This window comes from Rhinatrema bivittatum, chromosome 8, assembly GCF_901001135.1.
Source record: "Rhinatrema bivittatum chromosome 8, aRhiBiv1.1, whole genome shotgun sequence".
Taxonomy (NCBI): Eukaryota; Metazoa; Chordata; class Amphibia; order Gymnophiona; family Rhinatrematidae; genus Rhinatrema; species Rhinatrema bivittatum.
In genome coordinates, this window is record NC_042622.1 from 107691275 (window position 1) to 107710510 (window position 19236).

Below are 19236 nucleotides of genomic sequence, written 5' to 3' on the forward strand. Positions count from 1 at the left end.
TCTTGGGGGGGGGGGGGATTAAGGAGGGTGAGGGGTTTAAATTTTTATTTAGATCAACAATCGCGATTTCCAACGTATTCAACATAGCTATGTTGAATAAGTTGGAAATCCGATCGTTTACACCTCATCACTTTTTTAAGTTAAAAAAAAAAAAAAGTTGCGTTTTACATTTAAGTTCAAAACGAATGCACACCCCTACTTAATGGACCCTTGGTCTAACCCAGCATGGCAATCTTATGTTCTTATCCGCTTGAGATTGAACTACTCTGCAAAATTTTTGTTGTTGTAAGCACTTGAAATGCATTGAGATGGGAGGTAGAAAAGTAGGAATAGACTAATTATTAGAGATGTGAATCGTGTGATCGATCATCTTAACGATCGATTTTGGCTGGGGGGGGGAGGGAATTGGATCGTCGCGGTTGTTTTTTTAAATATCATGTAAATCGGGGGAGGGTGGGAAAACCGGCACACTAAAACAACCCTAAAACCCACCCCGACCCTTTAAAATAAATCCCCCATCCTCCCGAACCCCCCCAAAATGTCTTAAATTACCTGGGGTCCAGTGGGGGGGTCCCGGTGTGATCTTCCACTCTCGGGCTACGGGTACATTGATAGAAATGGCGCCGGCGCTACCTTTGCCCTGTCATATGACAGGGCAAAGGTAGCGCCGGCGCCATTTTGGTTCCTGTCCCCCGACGTCACGAGCATAGGAGATCGCTCCCGGACCCCCGCTGGACCCCCAGGGACTTTTGGCCAGCTTGGGGGGGCCTCCTAACCCCCACAAGACTTGCCAAAAGTCCAGCAGGGGTCCGGGAACGACCTCCTGCACTCGAATCGTGTTGCCGTATTGCAAAATGGCGCCGGCCGTTTAGGCCCCCCCAAGCTGGCCAAAAGTCCCTGGGGGTCCAGCGGGTGTCCGGGAGCGATCTCCTACGCTCGTGACGTCGGGGGACAGGAACCAAAATGGCGCCGGCGTTACCTTTGCCCTGTCATATGACAGGGCAAAGGTAGCGCCGGCGCCATTTCTATCAATGTACCCGTAGCCCGAGAGTGGAAGATCACACCGGGACCCCCCCCCCCCACTGGACCCCAGGTAATTTAAGACATTTTGGGGGGGTTCGGGAGGGTGGGGGATTTATTTTAAAGGGTTGTTTTAGTGTGCCGGTTTTCCCGCCCTCCCCCTTCCCCTCCCCCTTCCCCCGATTTACGATTTTTGATGATAAATCGGGGGAATTCCTATTATATATTGCCTCTAACGATTTTTGACGATTTAAAATATATCGGACGATATTTTAAATCTTCAAAAAACGATTCACATCCCTACTAATTATTGAAGGTGTTAGGCTTTGAACATCCTGGGCCTGATTTTAAAAAGCATTTACATGCTAAAAATTAGGTTTTACATGTATAAATGCACTTTACTCATATAAGTGGGCTTTGAATATTGTTACAATATATGCCATTGAATTGTCCATAGGATTTATTATTATTTATTATTTATTTATTTATTTTTATATACCGGTGTTCGATTTTACATATCACATCGGTTTACATTTAAACAAAATTTGCAGGAACTCATGCGTTACCTTTGTCAAATACATTAAACATTTAAATATGGGAATTATTAATAAGGGATATAAAAGAACATGGGGAATGACTAACACTACAGGATGCACGAAGGAGTGCACAAAGGGGAGTGCCCCTTTGTTGCGCCCCTTTGGCGCGAGACGCCTGGTGTTCTGGCGCCATTTAACGTTGTTCACAGTCCTCAGTGACGTCAGAGGGGGCGGGTCTCCTGATCGAGGATTACACACCGCGCCTCCCCTCTTAGTTCCAGATGGATTCTTTCACCTTTTTTTTTCTTTCTTTCTGTCTTTCGCATCACTGTTAGTTATTTCAGGGAGCCCGGTGGTTATGGTGTGTGGCATCCCTGTGCACAGGCACCCGGTGTTCTGGTGCCGTTTAACGTCTGTCACAGTCCTCAGTGACGTCAGAGGGGGCGGGTCTCCTGATCGAGGATCACACATTGCCCCTCCCCTCTCAGTTCCAGATGGATTCTTTCACCTTTTTTTTCTTTCTTTCTGTCTTTCTCATCACTGTTAGTTATTTCAGGGAGCCCGGTGGTGATGGTGTGTGGCATCCCTGTGCGCAGGCACCCGGTGTTCTGGTGCCGTTTAACGTCTGTCACAGTCCTCAGTGACGTCAGAGGGGGCAGGTCTCCCGATCGAGGATCACACACCGCCCCTCCCCTCTCAGTTCCAGATGGATTCTTTCACCTTTTTTTTTCTTTCTTTCTGTCTTTCTCATCACTGTTAGTTATTTCAGGGAGCCCGGTGGTGATGGTGTGTGGTGTGTAGTAGGCTAGATTGACAAACTGAAGAGTAGCAAATTACCTGGACTGGATGGTATGCATCCTAGTGTACTGAAAAGGTTTTAAAGGGTTACGGAGGCAGGCGCAACTTCTAAGTTAAAGGTAAGGGGGGTTTTAGGTAGGGCACTTTAAGCACCAAAATGGTTTTTGAAAATTGTTACAATAGTATGTTACATTTAAGGGTGTAACACCTTTGAAAATTCACCTGTTAGATGGTGGCTGCTATGTGTTGTACATGCTATCCCCTCCAATAGTGAGGTCTAAAAAGCAAAAAGATGAGGGTTGATACTTTTGCCAGTTTGCAAATATTCACAAATTTAGAATAAGTTATTTAACCTAAGATAGCCAATACCTGGGGTATTATTGTAGGGTATGCATACTCAATATCCAATTATCCATGGGGTTAAGCTGCATGAAACAGCTCTATTTTGTGGTTAATGTACATGTTTGAATTGTTTTGAAACAGGCTTGTTTGCTTTGCTGGAGAAGTTCACTTCTCCTCCCTGGTCTAGAATGTGCACATAGTGATTTTACTATTACCATAGAAAGATGATGTATGGATACAACCAGAGAGGGATGCTTGAAGGAAAAAAAACAAACAAGCTTAAAAAGCAGCTCTAGAAGAGTGCCATTCACATGACTTTTAAAACTGAAATAGGTATTTGATTGTCACAAGTGAACTCTTTCAAATTAATTGTATAAGAACAATCATATTTAAGTAAGTGGTTTTCAGTGTTGGTCCTTGTGACCCCCTCCCCCAAAAGAGGTGTGATTTATAAGATATACCTACTGAATATTTACTCATTTTCTACTTTTCGGCACTTCACAGCAGATTACATTCAGATACTATAGGTATTTTCCTATATCCAGAGGGCTTACAATCTAATTGCCTGATTCACTAAGGCTTTTCTCCCATTCTGTATCTATGGGAAAATACCTTGATTAATCAAGCCCTAAGTTTACACCTGAAGCAACAGAGGGTAAAGTCCCTTGCCCAAGGTCACAAGGGGCAGCAATAGGATTTGAACCCTGATTTGTAGCCTGCTGCTGCTCTCTTACCTCTGGGCAGGGTTAGTTTTAATATTTTGTTTAACCTGAAAACTGGATCTGTTTGATGGGGGTCTCACAGCCTGGATATGGAAACCACTGATTTAAGGGTTCATGTGTTTCTCTTTTGATATGCAATCTCATTTTTTTTTTTTCAAAGAAATGCTAACAATATTCAAGCTGCAAGAGATATCATTCTTCCCCAGGTAAAAACCCAGTCTTCCTTGCTGCAGAGCTTATGAATGGTGCTATGCAATAAATCATTGATTTGCTAGGGACAGAAAACCAGTCTTCTAGGTTTCCTAATGGGTATTCTGACATTGTGATTGCTTGGTATGTCTTTCCATGCGTCACATTTGCAAGCCTGTCAAAGCTGCTAATCTTTTTCACTGTAATGTCAAATCTTGGGGAGGTAAGACGTGAGTGATGGAATCTAAATGGTAATAAATATCTTTGTGATTTTAAATAATTTAAAACTGACTGGTATTGCCACAAGATTGGGCTTTGGTTTTCTCTGTTTGGTTGACATTCTCTGTTTAATTTGGTCTAAAGAAAAGGAAAAAGCATCATTAGGTTAATTTCTTCCTTTTATTGTAAGCATTGTCCTGTGCTTCCTTTCTTCATTCTAGAGACTGTTTAGTGGACGTCAAGGCCTTACCTGCTCTATAAAGGGTTGCCCAAATGTGTCCTGGTGACTCCATGGCCAGTAGAGTTTTCAGGATTTGCACAATAAATATGCATTTGATATATTTGCATGTATTGGAGCCTCATTATACACATATTTATCTCTTGCATATTGTTTGTGGATATCCCAGAACTAAACCGGCTGTGGTATTACCAGGACTGGTTTGGGAAATAAGATTGCCACCTCACTCAGGTCAGCCCAAACAGATTGATCCTATTCTAGTTTTGCCAGATTGCATGCATGAAGATGTAGTCCTTTTTTTTTTTTTTTGAGAAATCAGAACTACAATTCCATGATTGCAATGGTGCAAAAACTGTCTACTGGAAACTTACTAAACAGGCAGTGAAAACCAATGCAATTGATTTTGATAGGGTTGTATTTCAAATATTGTAGGACTAGAGTTATAGAAAATCAGTGTCAATCCCAAGGCTTGAGTGCCACAGGTAAAATAGAGATAACAGAGTGCAAACTGTTAGGGAAGCATTTCCCAAAACTGTTTAAAGACCCCCACAGCCAGTCAGATTCTCAGGATATCCATGATGAAAATGTATGAGATGAATAACTATAACTGAAAAAGGCATTTAAACAGGCACACTTATCTATTTAAACAAGCAGCTGAGCTTGAGTAATGGAGTGGCAGTGTATAATCAGTTAACAAGCACTTGATTTTCTGCTCTTGGCAATGACATGTTGATGTATTGGCTTAGTAGCCATTTTTATCATTTGTTTTGGTTGTTTTGTATTGCAATTTCATTGTTGTTTCTTCTGTAATTTTATTATGCAAACACTATTCGGGGTGATCAGGTTATATTTATTTATTTAACATCACTTCTATTTTGCCTTCACTCACAGTACGGTTCAAGGCAACTTATATTTCAAACATGCACAATAATCAACAAATAAAAACATAATAAACCTTAAAATCAGACATACCAAAAATATAAAACAAGATAAAACAATTGTGTTATTTATAAGCTTTATTAAAAAAAAATACTAGCTCTTCCATGATGTAAATTTATCTCATGCATATTCATTGTGGATATCCTGGGGTCTCCAGGACAGATTTGTGAAGCCCTATGTTAGTGTTTCTTTTCAGTGTATTCCAGTCACAGGGATGGAGACTTCTGTCACTATGGCAGTTCCTGATTTGACAAGGAGCCATAGGGGCGGATTTTAAAAGGGTTACAGAGGCAGGCGCAACTTCTAAGTTAAAGGTAAGGGGGGTTTTAGGTAGGGCTGGGGGCGGGTTAGGTAGGGGAAGGGAAGGGAAGGTGGGGGGGAGGGGGTGGAAGGCTGTGCGGCTCGATGCACGCAAGGTGCACAAGTGTGCACCCCCTTGCTCACGCCGAACCCGGATTTTATAACATGCATGCGGCTGCGCGCACAAATCCTCACCCACACCTAAATCTTAAAATCCGGCCCATAGAGTTTAAGTGATGGATCCAACAACAGGCTTCTGGTATTTTAAGGACTAATGTCTAATTGAACAAAAACACTCTAAAAGTATTGAAATAAGAACAATTGACAAAGACTCACAGATTGACTTAAGAAGATCCTCTTATACTTTGGATGCCCATTCTCCACAAGTGGAAAGTAAACCTGCAGGAACATGATACAACTCAGTGTGTAGAGGCAGATTTTAAACCGGTCCTGGCTTTTTGATATCACCTTCCTGTTGCATCTTGGTACTTGTACTACTGATTCAAATGGGGGAAAATAACCCCAGGAGTACAAATAACACAATGGATTAGGTTTGAGGTTAAAAAAAAAAAAAAGGCTAGCTACAGTCTTCCTTCAAAGAATGGGTCCCATTTTGCATACAAGGCAGATTCAGCCAGCCCTGGTTTTGATCTATCACATGCAAGGATATATAATACTTCATTTCTTAAGGAAGTATGAAGTAAAACTATACTAGTTTAGCTTAGCTCTTATGATATAGGGCAATATCATAAGATATTGCCCCATATCATAATGGCAAACTAGTCCCATGATATACTTGGAAGTGTGATCAATTTTATGTTCAAAATTAAAGTGTGCCAAGTATTCTTGTTCTTGCAAATATTTGTTAAATGAACAGTTTTTGTGTATGCATAAAAACATATGTGCTTTAATGCAATAAATTTGCATGATTTGTGTTGCTAGAATTTTCCATCAGCTTCATGCAAAATTGTTCTTTTTTGTCCAATAAATTTTACATTAATCTCACCTCATCCAGGTCAGCCCAAAGAGGCTGGTCCAATCCTGGCTTTTGTCCTAATGCGTGCATGAACATGTTGTCTTACTTTTCTTAGGGAAATCAGAGGGACAACTTTGTGCATGCCACGGTGCAAAACCAGGACTGAACCAACCTCCTCGGTTTGACTTGGGTGAGGTGACAACCCTACTTCTACCTATCTGTAGTTTATGTAAATGTAAACAGGGTGGTTAATTCCAAGGGCACACAAACAAATTTGATTTTCTTCAGGGCTGCTCCAGCTGGCAAATTCCATCCCATGCTTGACTCTAAATCCTGGGGGATTTATTTATGGGGGTAAGCCCTTGCTTGTGGCCCGGACCATGGTGTCTTGCTACATAGTGTGTTTAAATAATGTAGATGCTTCCCATGGGGTGAGAGGCTGTGATGAATTAGACAGGACCAGGATCTGGGTGTTAAAATAAAGTTTACTGATTGATAATCATTAAATTAAGGCCATTTGTCCATAAGAGTGAATTTACATCTGACTGATGGTAAGAGTACATCTCTATGTAGGTAGATGTGCTTTTATTCAGACATCTAGGTAGAGCCCCATGGTGATATTTAATGCACAAAGCTCACCCAGTGACTATCCAGGAATCCTAGTGGAGGGGTCCCCAACTTCCCAGCAAAAATCCTACCTTAGGTCACCTTCTCCTCGAACACCCAGCCCATCCTGGTCTCATGTTTGGAGATCCGGATGTGCTCTCCTGATCTTGTTCTTCCAAGCTGAGGTGATATTTCTGGGGACTTCTCGTGAGGAAAAGTCAAGTGGGATCAGGCTACCTCAGCACTGCAATCCCAGTGGGGAGGGCAGATCCAAAAACCTCCCCATACTGTTCAGGTCCAAAAAATATTTCTAAAGTTTAAACTGGATATATCTTCTGTCTTCACTGTCTCTAGCAGCAGGATCCATCAGTGGTGCTTGCCCACCTAGGGTTTAGATTGGGCTCACAGGTCTTTGGTCATCTGGCAAGAGCCTTTTGCCCCAAAATGGTATCAGGCGTAAAAATCTATCTCTTCTGTAAATTAGTAGGAGAAGGCCTCTCTGGCTGGGAGTGCACAATGAAGTGTCGCTTGTAAATGAAACTCCATCTGAGTGAAGCTGGGAGGCCTCCCCAAGTGTAAAACTTAAACATCCCTAGGGGTGGATTTTAAAAGTGTTACATGCGTATATTATGCGCATAACTGCAAAAACCCACTCCTCCGTGCGCCGAGCCTATTTTGTATAGGCCCGACGATGAGCGCAAGCACCAGGCCATGCGTATGTCCCGGGGCTTTAAAAAAGGGGCGGGGAATGGGTGGGGCAGGGCCGGAGCCTCCAGGCACAGCGGCCATTTGCTGCTGTGCCCGGGATCATGGGCCAGCTGTCAGCCGGCACACGCAACCTACGCCTGCCCAGAGGCAGGCGCAACTTATAAGATAAAGGAAAAGGGGGGGGGGGGGGGGGGGGTTTAGGTAGGGCTGGGCGTGGGTTAAGTAGGGGAAGGGAGGGGAAGATGGGGGGGGGGGGGAGGTGGAAGGAAAGCTCCCTTCGAGGCTGCTCCGATTTCGGAGCGGCCTCAGAGGGAACGGAGGAAGGCTGCGCGGCTCGGCATGCGCAAGTTGCACAATTGTGCACCCCCTTGCGCGCGCTGACCCTGGATTTTATAACATGCGCGTGGGCTGCGTGCAAATGTTATAAAATCGGGCATACATTTGTGCGCGCCGGGTTGCACGCACAAATGTACGCCCATGCGTACCTCTTAAAATCCGGCCCTTACTGTTCAAAGGTTTCCTCAAACTCTTCCCAAAATGTCATAAAATGGCTGGGCTAAATAGCATTGAGGCATCCAATCGAGATCCTCCAGGTGGGAGGGACTGAGGGGGATGGATGGCTCTTTAATAGTGTGTTCTATACAGGAATAGTGACCTCTAGTGGCCAAAATGGGGGCGGGGAGGTTTGCCACACTTTCATTATTTAATGTATTCTGAGGGGTAGCACTTCAGAGTCTCAGATTGCCAGTTTATCATCAAATCTTTCCACGGTACAGTGTAGACTGTTGTAATGTTGATGATGTCTCTGGAAAACTTCATGTAAAATAGCAGTCTGCTCTGTACATAAAACCACAGCTGAATCTTCTGAGAGCCTCCCTTCTTGCTTCCTTAAATGTTTGCCCTTTGCTCACTCAAAGATCACAGATTCATTAGCAAGCGCCGGTGATGTAGCGTGGTGTACGCTCTGCTCACTGACATGATCCCAGGTGCTCAGAATATGACTGGTTCCTCGCAAGCAGTGAGAGTAACCCCTAAGGCCCCCCCTCCCACTGGAGTTATGGCATCCCCTCCCCTCCCCGTCCTCTCTTCTACTCAGCCCAACCGTCCTCGTGCTATTACAGGACCACCCAGAGGAAATCAGAGCCCAGCCTCTTCATTTTGGTTAACAGGCCTTCATTAAGCCTCTAAATGCGTTTTTTTGGGGAACCCCATCTCAAAAAGGTGTTCCTCTGTACTTTTGTTTTCTCTTTCCACTTTATGAATCAGGAGGGCGAGGTTGCCTTCGGCAGCCCCCCACCTCCCTGGGGACGAGGCTTAAATAGACTCAGCAGTCACAGCTCTCTTGTTCCGGAGTAAGCACATTCATGAACATGGTCGGGTTCACTTTTGGATCCCCTGCTCTTTTAAATTGAATTTTCTATAGATTTTGGTATTTCAGCCTTTTAATTAGGACTGGATGAATTTAGACTTTTCTCCGAACCTACCAGACCCAGTCTTTCTCTCCTACCTCTGATTGTCTTATACCATATCCAGAGCAAATGACCTGATCTGATTTGCAAAAGAAAGACAATGAGAGGCCAGGGCTGACCCAGGGACAGTGATGGATTAGGTTTTTGGTCACCCTTAGGCACTGTTGGTGTTCTTATGCCCCCCCTCCTCTTCCTGCATACGATGGGAGCGGAAGGGCTGTTTTTCTTTGCTCTGCTATCTGCTCCAGCCTCACCTCTTCTGCTCCTGCTCTCTTCATGCTGCCTGGGAGAGGAGGGGGCTGGAACACGAAGCAGAGGACTGTTCTCCGCTGAGTGAGATTCAGGACAGCTGACGGCAATAAAATCTTCAGCCAATCTGCTGCCCCCAGGCTTTTGCCACCCTAGGCACAGGCCTAGTCAAATCCAGCCTTACCCAAGGTGGGTACAGGGAGAGGTACAAGGTCAAATCAACCTGGGCAGCCCCCACCCTGGAATGCTGATAGGAGGAATCGGAAAGCAGAGCTTTCAGGTTTTTCCCTGCAGCTGACCCCTCCTCTGTCGGCTTCCTACTGAAATATGAACCATGCAGAGCCCCATAGTGTCATGAGACTTGCCATCTCTATGCAGCTCTAACTTCGGATAGAAGCCAGCGGAGGAGGCAACAGCCACAAGTAAGAAGCACCGTTTCTGCAAGTAAGTCAGAGGATTAAAGTGTAGGGCCTATGACAGTCACCCCGATTTTTTTCCCCCCTTCCCCAGTAGAGCCCTGAGAAAGATGGATTTATTGTACAGAACACCGCCCCCCCCCCCCCCCCTCAAATAAATACATTCATTGCAGAATGATGCTGTACTTGGAAACTGATTTCCTATCATTAGAAATTTCTGACATTGTATTCCAGTGGTCCTCATGAGTCTGGTCCTTAGCTCTCTCCCCCATCTGTCTACAATGAATATGCATGAAATATGGTTGTATGCAAGCCCATCCTCTGCATATTCATTGTGGAAAGCCTAAAAATTAAAGTCTTGGGGAATCCCCAAAGACCAGATTGAGGACCATTACCTTAAATTCTATTTAAGGTTGCACCTCATCAAGGTCCCGCCAAACAGGCTGGTCCCAGTCTTGCTTTTGCCCCATGACATGCATAGTTCTGATTTCCCTAAGAAAGGCAGGATGCATTGAGGATGATGGGCGGAAAACTGGGACACAATCAGCCTCCCTGGCTGGACTTGGGTGAAGTGGCAGCCCCAATTACTTCCTAGCACCCAGCCCTGGTCTGGCATTTTCCTTTGAAACCAGAAGCAGACAAGTATGCTCTTTCTGGTCTCATTTTACTTTGTTAGAAATAGTCAAGTTGCAAAACTGTGTTTCCTACGCCGTCATTTAATAGTGTCAGGAAAATATTTTACTGTTAATATTCTGGATAGACAATAAAAATTACAGGGTTGAGGCAATTACCTTAGCATAAATGTATATATTATTTATACATGGCTTTGAATACATAAATAACATTGCTCAAATTTGCATGCGTAAAGAGAGATGTAATTAGCAGATGATGCCTGAAAACTGTTGGTTCCTGTTGGCTGCTTACTGCCATTGCTTTCTTCCCTTTGGGATCTTACCCCTTGGCCCATCCTTGATGCTCAGAATTCTAGACATAAATTAACTGCAGATTTCAGCCACTAATCTAGTCTTGTAAAAACAGAATTAGTGTCAGTTGTGTGTGCTGTTTCCTTGATCTGTGCCTCTTCTTTTTAGGAATGGTCTAATGGGTGCAGTACAGTCCTCTCTTTCTCCTTAATGCTTTTTTCACCTGGTATTTGCCACATTTTAAGTGTATCCTAGGATGACCGATGGTTATTAGTAGTTCTTGGGGGGGTGGGGAAGGGGCAGAGGGGTTGTCCATATTTTTGTGCTTTCTGATCAGTCTTTCTGGCAGTTTAGACCCTCATCCTGGTAAGAGAGCATCTTTTCTATGTGCTAGCTCAGCTCTAGGCTTTTGCACCAACAGCTTTGCGATGGATTACTTGGAGCAGTGGTTCCCAAAAAGTGTGTTGGGACGCACTGGTGCATTGTGAGGTTATGGGAGGTGTGTTGTGGGGGTCAGTGGGAGTAGGCTAATGTCTTTCTTATTGGGTCTGACAGGAGCCTACTCTCACTTTCCTTTCCTCTTTCTGGTCCAGTGGGAGACTGCTCCCCTCCTTCACCCAGATCAAAGTGAGACTTTATCAACTCCTGTTCTTCTGGGCTCAATGAAACACCAACTTTATCTTCCCCTGTCAGGCCTGGAAATGATGCTGCTGATGCTCTTTACCCTGTTGGGCCCAAAAATGACTGAGACAGCAGGAGCACAAGGAAAAGAGAGGCCACGTGCTCTACATTTATAGATCCACTGCCGGCTTCCGCTGCCGCTCTCACCTCCTCTTTTCCCTGATGCTTCTTGCCCTCATCTGCTACTGGCAAGGAGCAATCACCCTCAGATTGTGGACTGGACTGGAGGCTTTCCTGCTGGTTGGGAGCCAGGAGGATGGGGAAATGTGGGTGCTGCTAGATAGAGAGCTAGACAGGGAGTGGTGGTGAGAGAAATGGGATCAGGATTTTGTGAAGTGGGGAAAGAAATGGGGTGTGGGTGCTGCTAGGCAGGGGGAGGGGTGGGGAAGAGAGAGACAAGGGGAGAGGGGATGTGGGTGCTGCTAGACAAGGAAGATTGTAGAAGAGAAGGGGTCAGAGTGCTACTAGCAGTGAGGCATGGGGAGACAGGAGTCAGGATGCTGGGCAGGAAAGGATGGGAAAAGGAGTTTGGAGATGCTGAGCAGGAAGAGGTGGAGGAGTGTAGGGGTTGCTGAGCAGGAAGGGGTAGAAAAGATGGGTAGAGAGAGGGAGAGGGGAAGAAGGGGGCAGGAAGAGGCAAGGAAGGAAGAGAGGGAGCACAAGGAAGATGATATGGGGGTTTGGAAATGCTAGGCAGGGATGTGAGTGTGAAGGGATGTTTGAAAGGGTGTAATTGGGAGAAGTGAGAGACGATGGGGGCATGGAGAAAGAGTGACAAGATGCAAGAACCATAATATGTTAGTTTTGGGAATGTGCATTTCTTCTTTGTACATTGCTTAGTGTAGAAGGAAAGTATTTCTGTTTCTAGTTCTCCAGTTTTACACTGCATGCAGCATGGCTTCTTGGGGTTTCCATTCCAGTTTCTGTCTTCACATTCATAATTTGTGGTTTTATTCTGTATTTGGTATAGGTTGGTTCTATGTGTGTGAGCAAGGTGAGATATTTTATTTGCATGTAGATATTTATATTAGTCTTATTTGTTGTGTTTTCTCAATAGAACATGTATTGGTGGTGCACTGCTGACTTTTCATAGATAGTGTTATAGCTGTTTGAGTTAGTGCTGCTGTGGTATGGCAGGTTTGGTACACATGTGCTGAGTTTTTTTTTATTTTTTTTAAGCTTTTACAATGCATCTGGTAATTTAGGGAGTTTCTGTTGATGTTAATGAGATGACAATAGAATCAGAATATCTTTTATGTATGGTGAGTTGTACAGGGAATATCCTAGTTTTGCTCTGCACCCAAATATTGAGGATTTGGGGGGGGGGGGCAGTGGATGTAGAGTATATGTTTACATTTAGCCATGTGATGGTCATGTGTTCAGTGTGGCACTCATATGAGCATCATCTGTCAGGTGTTTCCTAACCTTAAAAAGAATGAGAACCACTGACTTAGAGGTTAAGCAACTGAGGTTACAAGTCACACAGTAAGCAGTGGAGGTCCAGATTTCATGGCTCTGTGGTCCAACCACTAGGTGGTGCTGTCACCATTTGGCAAAGCACACAATTTTCCCTGTGAGAACATTTGGGATGAGTTAACAATTTCTTACAAGTATCATGTGCAAAGATGCTGCCAAGTTTTCATTTTCAAAAGTTTAACAAATTCTATACACACAAACTTGAAAGCCTTTTCACATTTTGGGGCGTCATGCTAAAACTCTATTTTTAAAAAAAGTTATTTGATGCATCCCTACTGGCAAGAGGAAGGAGAATCAAGCTTAATTCAACTTCCTAGCTCCCTCAGTTTTCATTCAGGATTTTGTAGGTGACAAAAGTCTCCACAAGGATGAAAAAGATATGCCAAACTTTTCCAACCAAAAAGCAAAATATGCAAAGATGAAGTGTTTAAGCTGTTCTTTATTGATTCAGAAATAACCATTTATTGCCTTAATTTTGCAATCCAACTTGATCTTGGAAAATCACCCAAACTGTCCGGATTACAGAATGTCCCAAATAAGTATGGATGAGATCTAACTATACACTTTGAAAACCTTGTTTATGCAAATTGACTTCATGCATATTCATTCTGAAAACCAGACCTAGGTTAATTGAGTTTCCAAGAACAGTTTGGGATTTACTGTGAGGCTGGACCCTCCAGTCCTCCACTAAATGTCCCTAAGTTCCAGTCTAGATATTTCAAAGCTATTAATGAGCCATCCATCCTACATCGTTCCCTCCCACCTGGAGAGTTGTGGTTGGATGCCTCAACCCTATTTAACCTTGTCATTTTGTCATCAGGGTGTAGCTAGTGGTTAGTTTTGGTCAGAAACCGAGCAAGAAGGATGTCTGGATTTTCCTCCCTGGTGAGCCTCCCTGAATCATCAAGCTTTTGCTGTTTGAAGAGGACCTCCTCTGTGCACTTCCTGCCAGAGGCCCCCTCTGTTACTAGTTGTAGTAAGAGAGACTTTTCTTGCTGGAACCCTTTTGGGACTCCCCATTCCAGGCAAGAAGCCCAGTGAGCCCATTCACTGTCTGAATGTGACAAGCACCGGTGATGGGCTTGGTAGCATGGCATGTTTGATGGACTGAAGATATCTAGTTTTGAGAAGGGACTATGTTGTTTAAACCTTTGGTGAAGGTCAGCCTCGCTGGGCAGACACAGAGGTCAGGAGATGAAGATCAGTGAGCCCATTCAACCCTTGAATGTGGCAAGCACCTGTGAAAGTAAATCACCAATCAAGGAAGATTTTGGATTAAGGAAGTATTTTCCTTTTGTTGTGAGGAGGTTTTTTAGCCCCTTTTCACTGGGAGCCAGGCTGGTATAGCAGGTTCTCGATCCTAAGACTTTTCTACACAAGGAGTCACCATTTAAAATAACCAAGGAGCCAAAGTAAGACCCGGAGACTCCCATCCGGATCTCTACCTGTATTGCACCAGGACACAGCTGGGTGTTTGGAAATGATCTGGAGACTCAGGTAGGACTATTGTTTCTGTATTCAAAGGGACCCCCTCCACTAGGATTCCCGGTAGGCTGCTGGGAGAGCACTTAAATATCACCATGGGAAGCTCTGCCCAGATTGCTGCAGTAAAGGATAACTACCTAGGAAAGACACTGTACTAAATTCAGATGTTATCTACAAAAATTGCCTCTAAACAAAACTCACCCTTTTGATACTAGATAGATAAAAACCAAAAGTATAGGGTGAAAAACAGCGATTTGTGTTGAATCACTGTTAGCATCGGGTGAAGGAAATTGCAGTCGGTAGGGAACAGTTATATGGTTTTAAGCTGCTAGCGTCTCACAAATACAAAAACTTCAGATAAGTGTTCCCTTGCCACAAACTATGGAGAGGGTTTCTGAATTTAATATAAGAATTATTTGAATTCCATTTGAACTTTCTTTAAACTTTTTCGAACATTTTGAAGTGCATTCTAAAAACAAAAAATATAAAAAGCATTTGAGATTTCAAATTAACAACGGTATATGTATTTAGTAAGGGCATTGCCTGAGAGGTGGCAGATGCCTCCAGACAACTGATATTAGCAAATAAGGTATTTTTCACCCTATACTTTTGGTTTTTATCTAAATTCAGATGTAACTGCAAATAAAATGAACTTTAATTTGGACTTTTAACAGATCAGTAAACTTATAATATACCCAGTGCCTGGTCCTGCCTGGTTTGTCCCAGCATCTCTCCCCTTGGGATGCTTTAGCTATCAAGACACCCGGGAATAATACTCCACTGCCCCAGCCATAAGCGAGAGCTTCCTCCCATAAAAAGAATCCACCTTTGGGATAGAGAGTAGAAGCCATGGGAGGAGCACTAGCTGGAGCAGCCCCGAAGACAATAAATATGTTTGTGTGCTCTTGGGATTAAATACCCTGCTAAGGGTTACGACTGGTAGAAATGAGCAATTGATTTTATATCTTTTTTTTCAAGAATTAGCAATAATTTCATTCTTCCTGTTTCCTCCACATTCTACTTGTAAATTTTCTCCTTCTCTCCCTGAAAGCACTATTTGTTGCGGTCTCCGCCGCTTCCCCTCCGCTAGGACTGAACGGTGCCTACCTCCACCGCTGGAAACGCCGCGTTCTGCGTGGCTGGGACCCCGGCGGCGCTGCCTGCTCCACGTGGTGGCCACCATTGCTTGCCCGTCTCTCCGCTGCCTCGCGCGCGCACGAGGATGCCCACTTTGTGCGCACAGCTCCCGGAAGTCTGGCCCCGCCTGCGCTGATGACGTCACGCCCTAAGGCCAATATAACCGACGCCCGGACTCCTTCTCTTTGCCTTGCAACGAGGTTCACTACTGCCTTGTAGTTCTGAGTTGCGCATCGTCTGTTCGTTGTTCCTGCCTTTGACCCTTGGACTGCTTTTGACTCGCTTCAGCCTGCTGCCTGCCTCTGACCTTGGTTCGTTCCCGACTTCGCTTCTGTCTGCTGCCTGCCTCCGACCTCGGCTTGTTCTCGACCTTGTTCCAGCCTACAGCCTGCTTCAGTTCCAACCTGCTACAGACTGCTTCAGTTCCAGCCGGCTACAGACTCCGTTCCAGCCTACAGCCTGCTTCAGTTCCAACCTGCTACAGACTGCTTCAGTTCCAGCCGGCTACAGACTCCGTTCCAGCCTACAGCCTGCTTCAGTTCCAACCTGCTACAGACTTTGTTCCAGTCCACAGCCTGCTTCAGTTCCAGCTTACTACAAACTCTGCCTCAGTATCTGGTTAGCTACAGTCCCCGCTGCCGCCCGCTGTCTTGCCATCAGCTGGCCCTCGGCCTGTACAGCCGATTCTCGGACTACCATATACCTTTGGACTTCCTTTGCTACAGCTCCGGCCTAGGCCATCCCTGCCACTGGACATTCAGCCTATTTCCCAAGTCCCAAGGTTCCAGGACCCTACGGGCTCTTCCTGGGGGGGTTCCTGGTTCCCGGGTGAACACCGCCAGCCTGGGGCTCCGCCTCCCGGCCTACCCTGTCATCCTAGGTGGGCCGGCCCAAGGGTCCACTACCTCGCCTGCAGTGTCAGACTGCAACACTATTATCGGAAATGTTCACAAAAGCATAATACCATATTTTTGCCAAATTAAACACAAAGCAAGAAACAACATTTTTTGCACACCCTTAACAGGAAGTCTACTGTTTCCTAAAATTAAGCCATTGTTTCCTAAAATTAAAACTCTGCAGGACCCAAATCAATTTCACTCTGGTTTTCACTGTTCTTAGGCCATCTTCCTCTGTTTTTACAATTGCTAGCTTGTAAGTTAAAGGTCCACCTCCTCATAATAAATTGCAGCCCTACTAAGAAAATCCTTGTTTTTCTCTGCATGCCCCTAAGCTTCCTTCCCTGTTTTATTTCCGCATGCTTAACGCAATGTAAAACTGGTACTGAAACTGAAAATAAAACGAAATAAAATTAGTGGTGTCATAGTGCACTTCCAGTGGTGAAGAGGAGATTGAGGGCTTATGTGTAATAGAATACAGGCTGGAAATTACATTGGCAAGCAATCATTTGCCTGTGGAGTCAATTCTGGCACAGGGATTTTTTTTCATTCCCTTCTCCCAAACCTATTACCACCTCTGCACCTTGATCCTTAAATCTGTAATATTAATACACTTATGCATTACATTTCTAGTCATCATGTAATGTTACCGACATGATATGATCTCCAAATTGCTTGGAAGGGATGCTGGGGAAGGTTGGGAAATAAAAGAAAGGATGATTATTTGAAAAACCTGGTAAAAGGTGATGTGTTTTGATGGTTGCAATTGATGCTGACTGAATTTGGAATGCCTTGCATGTTTGTGTGGATAATGAAAAGGAAAATTCGAAAAAGAAACGGGAAAAAGTCAGAGCCATTCCGATGACTGCCTTCATAGTTTTCTGCAGCGATACATTGGTGATATAACAGACTCTAGAGCAATGATTCTCAGTATGGTCTTTGGGGGACATCTGGCCAGCCTGCTCTTCTTCAGGATGTCCACAATAAATACATACAAGATATACTTGCAGACATTGTCTCTATTTCATATAAATGTATCTCATGCATATTCACTATGGAAATTCTGAAAACTAAGCTGCGGGGATTCTGGATTTCACTGCAGTTAGGGCTGAATAAAGAAGACATGCTAAGGTCCTAAGGTACGTGAAGTTTAAGAGGCCTTATGCATTACTAAATTTCAAATTTAACGTTTTTTTGGTAGATTTCTTTTGTACTTCAAGGCCGCTGATAATCTGAGTCCCTAAACTGTAGCTTAGGTAGCCTGTGGATAAAGGTGAGCCAGTTGATATAGTGTATATGGATTTCCAGAAACAGAAGCGTACCTAGAGTATTTGGCAACCGGGGCGGTTACTTCTTTGCCCCCCCCCCCCCCCCCAATATATAATTTTAAAATCTCCTAAACATCGATAAAATATTTCTAAATGACAGACACATCAAATAATACTCAATAATTAAAACTAATAAAGATTTTAAAAATCTTTCGCTCTCCATATCTGTCATCCTAAGATTGTTGTGTAGACTGGGGGCACACATGCACATACACACAAGCATACACACAATATGCTCCCTCTCTCTCATACACACACATACATGCTTGGTGAGAGACAGAGGAAGCATGTCTGTGTGAGAGAGACACATACACTTTCTCTGTACCTCTCTCACACACAGACATGCTTCCTCCATCTCTCTCTCACACTCACACACACACACATGCTTCCTCTGTCTCTCTCACATGCTAACACACACACACACACACACACACACAATCAGAATAGTAAAATCATACTAAAAAATATACATTTCAAAACAGCTGATAAATAGAATAATATTCAATAATTAGAAGCTCCTGTACTCTTCTTCTTTATCTCTCACACACATAGATAGATTCCTGTCTCACCTACACACACACACATACACACATACATGCTTCCTCTCTCTCACCCCACCCCCATCCCTTCACACTGGCACCCTCTCACACATATGCACCCACAGGCACACACACTCACTCTTCTATACACTCACCATCTCATACACACAGGCAAACTCCCATATACACACACACACACACACACACACACAGGCATCCTATCATACCCACAAACATACCCACACACCCTTTTATACACACACAAACACATAAACACACCCTCATACACACACACACCCAAACACCCTCATAGACACACACACCCACCCTAATATATACCCTGATACACACAAACCCACTCTCATACATACACACACACACACACATACACACACACACATACATATGCACACGCACATACACACACATACCCTCATACACACACACACATCCACCCAAACACCTTCATACACACACACACACACACACACACACACACACACCGTCATACCCAGGCACTCACTCTCACGGGTCACTCTCCCTTCTTCGGCCAGCGGCAGCACAGCAGGGCCTCTTCTTCTGCCACTGACTTCTGGAACACCAGCTCTGAGAGCATCAGTGGCAACACTGGGCCTGTTCTTTGTTGTTGCGCTGGCTCTAGAAAATTCCTTGGCACCACTGGCCTTTGCCATTGCAGCTTCCTGCTTTTGCTGGCGGGGTTCCCCCGCCATGTCACTGTTCCACACCACCGCAGGACCTTCCTGCTGGCGGTAATGGCACCCCTCCCCTTGTTGCCACCTGGGATGGAACGCACCCATCGCCCCCCCCCCCCCCCCCCCCTTAGCATCCTCTGTCCAGAAAGCATTTGACAAAGTCCCCCATGAGAGACTTCTTAGGAAATTAGAAAGTCATGGGATAGGTGGTAGTGTCCTATTATTGATTGCCAACCGGTTAAAGGATAGAAACAGAGAGTAGGGCTAAATGGTAAATTTTCCCAATGGAAAAAGGCGAATAGTGGAGTGCCTCAGGGATCTGGTCTGGGAC

At 44.5% G+C, this 19236-nt stretch overlaps 1 long non-coding RNA gene across 1 annotated transcript in view; it reads left to right on the forward strand.

The window, feature by feature from the left end:
• Positions 1-3401: 3401 nt before the first annotated feature.
• Positions 3402-19236, forward strand: part of LOC115096430 — a 40979-nt gene continuing 25144 nt past the window's right edge. Inside the window, exon 1 of the long non-coding RNA XR_003858069.1 lies at positions 3402-3624. This is a non-coding gene — a long non-coding RNA (uncharacterized LOC115096430). The remainder of the gene's footprint in view (positions 3625-19236) is intronic.